We start from the raw sequence: 8,732 nt of genomic DNA on the forward strand, positions 1-8,732 counted from the left end.
ATCGGAGCATCCCTAATCTCCTGCTTACTTTTTAATGTTTGAAGTTTAAAAAAAGTAGGTGCAACAGCTATCAATATCGTGCCAAAAGACCGAAAACAAAAGCCATATTGTTTCCAAGTGGGTTTTCACATACTTGGAACTTGCCTTGGTGTTTTGTTGCTTGCAAAAACCAAAGTAAGAGAAACGATATCAAGTACTGCAAAAATGTTGGCAATAACGCTGGGACGTTTGCAACACAATGTGCAAAATACTGACCAAGGAAGAGCATAAGTTTACAGAAGACACCGAAACTCTAGCACTGCGTGGTATTGTAAATCTAACTTTTCTTTGTTATTATTATTTCGATAAAATGAATTTGAACTGACAGTTATGTATTGTGGATAGTTAGCAAATATGCCGAACATGCTAACAGATTCTGCTAACGGAGCAGACAGATAAGCTATTTCTAGGGATGTCCCGATCCGAAAACGTGATCGGGGATCGGGAGAAAAAAATCGGGGATCGGATTTTTTTTTTTTTTTTTTTTTTTTTTTTTATAAAATATTTTTATACATTTTATTTAATGTTACAAAACAAAAATGACCATGTTTCACGTCTTAAAGTCATCCTGAGGCCTTAGTTTTGGGTTAAAATTACACAACATCATGTATGTGTTGCTTCTTTTGGGCTTGTTTTCATAGACCTGGTTGCTTATTTCTCTCAAATCTGGCAACAGAGTGGGCGCAGTGTCTAATAGTAGCAGTAAGCTAACAAGAGGCTACGTTCAGCTGGTGACTCGGGAGTCGGGACAGAGAAAATGTCAGGAGTTTGGAAGTATTATAAAATTGAAAGCGAAGGCAGTGTAACAGCCAGATGCAATGTTTGCAAGGCGGAGGTTCCGCGTGGTGGAAAGAACAGAGCTACGTTCAACATGACCAATCTAATACAAACACCACCAACAACAACACGACGAGTACACAGCGGCCACTCGGGTAACGGCACTGAAACAACCGACACTTTCAGAGACTTTTAAAAGGAAAGAGAAACTACCCCAGAACAGTGAAAAGGCCAAAAAAATAACAGCCAAGATAGCTGAATTCATCGCGTTGGATGACCAGCCGTTATCTGTTACCTTTTTTTTCCTCTTAATGCATTGCATAAAGATCGGATCGGGAAAAATCGGTATCGGCAGATTGTCAAAATCAAATGATCGGAATCGGATCGGGAGCAAAAAAAGGTGATCGGGACATCCCTAGCTATTTCTTTACATTTTGGCTCTGTTGTTTTTGGTTTTTAAACGGCCATAAAAAAAAGATACCACTCCTTCAGGCATTCAGAAAAATATAAAGCTTGGCAACACCTAGAACGAATTGTTAAGCTATGTATAAAAAGTCACTGTTTGCATTCAAGTAAAAAAACCGAGTTCATGCCTTTGTACACCTTCTTTTGTGATGAATGGTTGGCTCGCAGCTGATCAGATGGCTCATTGTCTGTAGTACCCTCACATGGTATTCCGGCTCACCTCAGTTTAATCTCTTTGGGCCTGAGCCAACTCTAAATGCACAGATCGCCTCTTTTTACAGAGACAGCAGTGTCAGCAGGGCTTTGCTTCTCCGCTGAGCCCCCATGCAGACCCCTGGGTCCCTGCCTCCCATGCCCTGAAAAGGAGGTTGAACCCGTGGGACCCGGGCTGCAAAAGTGGCCTGGTACTCATCAGCCGCTGGAGGTGTTTTGTCTAAAGCTTTTTCATTCATTTACTCTGCTGTGTGAGTGTGCCTTTAACATTAAACAAGCAAGGGCCGACATGTAAATATTTAGCCTTCCATGTTTGAGCGAGTTCAAAGGCGGCGGAAGAAATGAATGGAGCTCCAACTTCTTCAACCCAGATAAAAGAAGCTGAATTAAATGTCCATAAAGAAACTTCACAGCTATATCTACATTTTCATTGTGAAAGGGCAGCAATAAATCACAAACCCGTCTTTAATGTAGGACACCAACGCTTCCAGTTTGTCCCTCGAGTTTCCCACCGGCAGTTGGTGATTAATGATCCTCGGATTTAAACTCCACCGTCCTGTAAAGCCGGGTTAGCTATTGGTTATTCTTCAAAATGACAGCCATGGGATGTGTAAGAATAAGGGTTACAAGGGTCTGGATGCAGGGTGAAAGGTCGTGGCCTGAGCGGTCATTTAAGGCACGAGCTTGGTCCATGTTAGAATCAGACTTGGGTCTAGACTAGGGATGGGAACGATTAATCAAATATTAGAATATTCAAAATTATTCGGTTATTCGAATACCTGAATTTTCTTTTTTGGGAGGGGTGTCTAAATTGATTACATATTATCAAATGGAATAATTCAATGTATACGACAGTGCCATAGCTAAATGTGTTAGTTAATTTAAAAACCAAGTTATGTTTTAAGCATGAAAGCTGTAGGCCTATAGCTGTCAACTGTTCAAACTGTGATCACCAGTTCAATACATTTGACAAATTCGACTTGGTTTCTATACTTATTTGAACATGTATTTATTTATTTTTCAAAATAAAATAAAAAAGAATTGGATTTTTTCTTTTTTCTTTTATAGGATATGTACATTTCGGTTAATCGGTTAACCGTTTTTTTGGGGGTCGAATATTCAAATATACTTTTGCTTTCAAATTCCCATCCCTAGTCTAGACTGGCCAGAAAGGTCACCACCCCTTTTTAAAAGTGTGGGATAGCAACAGTTAAAGTGATGAAATTACACTTCCTTATTTTGCCTTCTTCAGAAATGTAAACTCCCATGTGAAATGTTCGGAACATGTTTCTTGACTTTGAACCCCCTAGGTATGCTGAGTTGTAATTATCCCCAGGATATATGATAGACCGTTTATGATCTTGTGGAAGTTAATTTGCTTTGTGTCACTTTGGTATCTTTCAAGTTCAAGCCTGGACTCTTTCTGTTTCCCGTTCAATTCGCAGAGCATCAGCCGCTGCCCTCTGGGCCCAAAAACTACACAAAATCCCTTGAGATTTAGATCAATCAGATATAGCGTTAAGCATTCAATGGTTCACGGTTAGGTCAACTGATCTCATGGATAATGTCAAACCTGTCAAAGACTTGAAAGAGCAACAAATAATACATTTCATGAAAAATATTTCCGTTGAAGTTTGAGGACTGTGGTGGAAGACGTGTTCAGAGCTTTTCGTTAATAATAATATAACAATTACTACAAGTCTTGCAAACTCTGTAAAGGATTAGCATCAAATGCTACCCAACGTAGTACACAAATAAAAGTATTCATTATGCAATTGCAATGGCCGACTACCCAATTATATGTTTTATATAACTGGAATATAATTATTGATTACTAAATGTGTTAAACACTTATGTTGCAGCTGGTAAAGATGGCGCTAATTTTAATTAATGTATATTCTTCTGTGTAGCTTCACCTAGTCATCTTCATTGATGAGTTGATTATCTTCTGTATTTATACTTTGAATCTGAAAATTAACTTAAGTGAAAATATTTACCTTCAAAACGTGGGGTAGATTTATAAAGTAATATAACATGTAAATTCTCAAATAAAGTCTTAAATGGTACTTATGTACAGTTCGTGAGTACATGTGTTTTGTTACATTTCACTACTCTGCATTTGACCTTAAAACACATCTTAATTTTGACTTTACTTCAGCTGTACAGCAAATTAGGAGCAGAGAAAGTGGAAATACCCACATTAAATGTATTTCCTGATGTTCTGAGATGATAATAGTGTCATTCTTACAGCAGGAAATAAACACTCAGCCATCAGAATGCTAATGTAAGGCCTGGTTGTTCAGTTATTGGATTTATGTGGGATGTTTTTCAATGAGTGGAAGTTAAGATGAAAGAAGAATATAAACAGGGTGAATTCCATGAATTCTAGGAGAACAGTAGGGCTTATATCAGCGTGACGAGCAGGACATTCTGTCTATAGGAATCATACAGTATGACTCGTTTATTTCTGTGCAGTATACCATTTCACACAAATGTACTTATGTTGAGAGGAAGTCAGGACAACAGTACACTGAGGACAATGTGCTCTATCCAGTTAGTTTGTGACCTAGTCTGACCTGGTAGTGTCTCCGAAAATGTATCTTTTGGCTTAAAAATTGTAAGTCTTAGCCGAACGACTACTGTATTTAGCAGGGGCGTTTCCTGGACCTGGAAACATTAGGGGCTTAGCCCACAGTGGCGGCGCCAGAGATTTTCTTTTGGGGGTGCTGTGGGGTAGCTTGACGTTTCATAGAGGGTGCTCAAACATGTAGGGTTTCCCATTAAGGTACCGGGCGCTACAGTTGAATTTTCTACTGCAACACTCCCCACACACACATACACAGTACACCCTGTTACAATGAAGGCTCGATAATCAGCTCACGGCATATAGGTGTAAGCAGGGGTAAAGTGCTTATTTTTAAAGTGGGGGGCGGACCTAACATCCTCTAGGGCAGGGGTTCCCAAACTTTCCAGCCCGCGACCCCCAAAATAACAGTGTCGCTAGTGTATTCATTTAAGTTTTCCGCACTCTCGCGGGTATATCTCCGCAATGGTACGAGCAACACCTTCGTCAAACACGTTGCCACTTGTTTGTACCATTTTCAGGCGATTTATAATCTGTTCTAGAATAACGATTTGTTTTTTAGGATTTCAAGAAGCATATAGAACAAACAATGGATGTATTTTATGAACATTTATCCATGCTGAAAGTAGATTTAGATGTGTTAGGAGTGAGATAGAGATTATTATGTATGCATCCGATGAAGCATTGCATGAAGTCTGTTGATGATCAGAGGCTGTTGTTGGGGCTGCAAAAACGTTTTTTTATTTTTGTTTTGTAGGCAGACCATGCAGGCCTCAGAGAGTTAAACTTGGGCCTGCGACCATAGTTTAACTTAATTTTGTTTTGAAAATCCACAGCGGAGGTTTGTGTCGTACTATGCGGTGTATTTTGCATATCTCTCAGTAGCCAACGATCTGTGAGTCTGTTGGCTCGGACATAAACTCCGTAATAAATGTAGTCTACATTTCATAAGAGGTGTAAAACCTGAGAGCATTTTAAATCGCATTTGAACTGAATGCTTATACAATCTGTATTTGTATTGTGATTGATTTATTGTGTGAACGAGGCGATGTAGAGAAGGTTAAGCTGTCATTATTAGGCTGTTATGTACTGTTGGAGTAGTAAGAAGGCCTATTGTTTTGGGATATTTGTGGAGTTAGGTGGTCCGTGAGAGTTTTTTATTTAAGTGGTCCTTGGTATGAAAAGGTTTGAGAAACATTGCGCTAGTGGATTGTCAACGGGAGGAGCCTCGCTGCGGGGAAATTATACAGATAGCTAGTCCGCCTCTGAAAAATGTCTATGCACACGTTATTATTAATAATAATTTAAATAAAGATTGATTAAAAAAAAAACATTTTTTTTAATTTTCAAATTTTATTTTGTAATCATCTCGCAACCCGCGACACCCACTTTGGGAACCCCGGCTCTAGGGCAGTGGTTCTCAAATGGAGGTACGCGGACCCCTAGGGGTACGTTGGAGTACTGCAGGGGGTACGTGAGATTTATTTTATGTTAATGAAAAAGAAAAAACATAAGTAATGCATTTAAACAAACTACTAATAGTAGATGAACTACTTTATTCAAAAGTTTACAGTAATTCTGGATAATAAAATGGGAAAAATAAACGGGGTGCTCTCTTTTCCTCTCCCTCTCCTCTCATGTCGCTGAACCTGTAATAAGTGACCCGACAGCAAAGAATAAATATATGTATAACTAGTTTAGCTAGTTCCAGAGTAGATAAACTAGCTAAGTGTGTTAGGTCTAACTCTTAGTGTATTTTTCTCCGCTCAACGGTCCGTCACAGCGGGGGAGCTGTGATCCGGAAGAGCTGCGTGTTCTCCGTCATATTTCAAAACGCGAAGTGTAATAACTGCAGTTTGCCTCCCTGTCAGAATGACAAAGATCCTCAGTGAAGCACAAGCCCATGTTTCTCACTAAATTGTAAGTACAACTTATTAAAAAGATCAGTTCAATGCAACTAATGTCGTCTTAGTGTTATTGCATGATGTTGAAATTGGCTTGCCATGAATTTAGTGATGGATTGTAAACATTTGAAATGAGGCATTTCAGTGTTTCTCAGTTACAAGGTTGTTGTTTTAATAAATCAGAGCCGTACTGTACCTCTTTATATAGTCATTTTTTCCCTAACAAATTGTTTTTGCGCTGATCAGGGGGTACTTGGTTGAATCTTTTTTTCAAAGGGGGTACATTATTGAACACATTTTGGGAACCACTGCTCTAGGGGGGTCCTCACCTCCTCTAGGAGGGTCTGGGGGCAGATTTGGGAAGATTTTTTTTTAAATATTGAAGTTAAATGCATCAATCTGGTGCACTTTGAGAGCAGAATGAAGAGATCTATGGATACCTCTCTCAACACCCATATGAAACAGAACTGTAAACAGATTTACTATTTCTTTATGGATATTTTACAAATCACTCCCCTTTTAAACTCTATTCTTGTTTTACTGTCATATAGTATTTCATAACTGTTTTTCATTTATTCTCTTATTTTTGTTATAACTATAATGATCATATGAAGGTGTGCCTCGGAAATAATCTTTTACATAATTCGTGACCAAACCGTTTGAGACCCACTGAGATAACTTAGTTAACTATCTAAACACTCAGAGAGTCCTTTAGCTCACCTGAGTCTCTCAGTCTGTCAGGAGAGGACTCTCCTCCAGCTTGTTGTGGAAACAGCTCCTTATGTCCGTTAGTGCAGCTAGCTAACCAGATGCTAACAACACGGCCCCTGCTGGCACCGGTGCTCTCTCTCTCTCTCTGGTGTCTTGCCTCTGTTGCATTCACTGATAACGGGAAATTACAATCCTGCCGTCCTCTCTAGTGTCATGATGAGGTTCAGGTAAAGCACGGTTAATGTATTGTATTATTGAGGGAGAATTGGCCCCGAATGCCGAGGCCAGGCGACGCCACTGGTATTTAGCTTGACTTTTTATGAGCTATAATGGTTTGGGATATTTCTCATGCTTACAATTCAATGTATTTGATGTTTCTAACCCTAAAGAGAAGTTTCATTAGGTTTGACTTCAGTAAAAGTTACTTTAAGAAGAATTGGTCCTTGCACTTATTGCCTGTTTTATCTATTATTGGTTCATGTTGTGTTCATAATATGGGAATTTCGGTTATTACCATTTTACGATTTGGTTCATCTAAAGATTGAAGTTACAAATGTGGAAACTAAAGCTAAATTATACAAGTGGCTAAAGAACAAATACTGTACAGATGCCTCTTTCAGTCAACTAAAACCCCTTCTTTAATATAATAAAACCCTTACTTAATGAATATATCATGATTTTTTGGGTCGGTATATGTAATTAGTGAAAATCACCTAAAGGAATGTCTTCATACTCCTTTTTATGTCTGACTTAGGGTAAAAAATCCATAGATATTTATATTTTAGGGCAGAAAGTTCTTACATTCCTGTAGCAGGAACCAACAAATATTTAATTGAAAACATTTCTTAAACAATTCATCTGACTAATCAATTAGTCAACTATACTGTCGATGTACAGTATTTTATAACCCTCACATGATCAACTCTGCAACAACACAACCCTCTCCAGTTCTCCCATGACGCAGACATCATGCATCTTCCCATCGTTTTATCTCTTCATCCCATGTGAACAGAAGTTTATTGAGGAAGTCACCTAATTGGAGAAGAGTCATGTCTGGGACACTAATAGAAAATCTAGAATAGGAAGTGAGTTTTTCAGAGAACCCATTGAGAACGGACACAGCAGATTATACAAATGAAAGTATTTCTTTCTCAAATATTAGGGAATGTGATTGTTTGTGAAGTTTTAATGGAAGTGCTGATGCTTTACTTAATCAGGGACAAAACAATAAACGTTATTGCCTATGAGGGTTTTTATTTTTTGGCTGTTCAGCAGGATTAAGTACTGGTCCATTTGAATGATAATTAATGGAAGTGTTTAGCATGATCCAAAGAAGGACACATTGCGTTTTTGAGCATCTAATTTACTTTCGAATAGGCCGTTTGTGCTGCATTTCTGCTTTTTAAATAATGAATCAATTCAATTAAATACCTCCCAATTGGGAAAAACACTTAATAAAACATAATTTGAGCATGTTTGCAGGACAGCACAAACTAATACCTCAGGGTGTGTACACTCATTTGGAATACTGATTATGCTGCGAAATGGTAAGGAAATGAAATGTGTATCAGCGAAAACAGAATGTTAGAACATAAACATTCATTCATTATTCATCTCCTGTTGTCTGACGGCGAACGACAACCATGGTCACTATTTCACTTTCATTAGTTTGCCGCTCATGTTACAGATATTTTATTAAGAGGAAGTTGAGAAGGCCAAAACGGACGTGGCCAGGGTTTACATCTCTCTTCTGGTTTCACTTGATATCCCGTTGATGTTGTGCGTCAGATATAGGTGTCTGATTGTTTACATTGGTCACGTGTTGCATTCACACAGAAATTATAGCTGCGAAACGAGTGAAACGGGCCAAGTTTCTGTCGGCCCTCTTTGATTTGCGGCGGTTTCATTAAAGACTATCATTGTTGTAATTAAGGCCGTTTAAGCGTCGTAAGTTCTCCTGGCTGAATGCTCCTGTCTCGCTCCGCTCTGTCCTCGCTCCTTTAGAGGAAGAAAAAAGACGTGTGAGCATTCATTCTGGA

Source organism: Trematomus bernacchii, unplaced genomic scaffold (assembly GCF_902827165.1).
Source record: "Trematomus bernacchii unplaced genomic scaffold, fTreBer1.1, whole genome shotgun sequence".
Classification (NCBI taxonomy): Eukaryota; Metazoa; Chordata; class Actinopteri; order Perciformes; family Nototheniidae; genus Trematomus; species Trematomus bernacchii.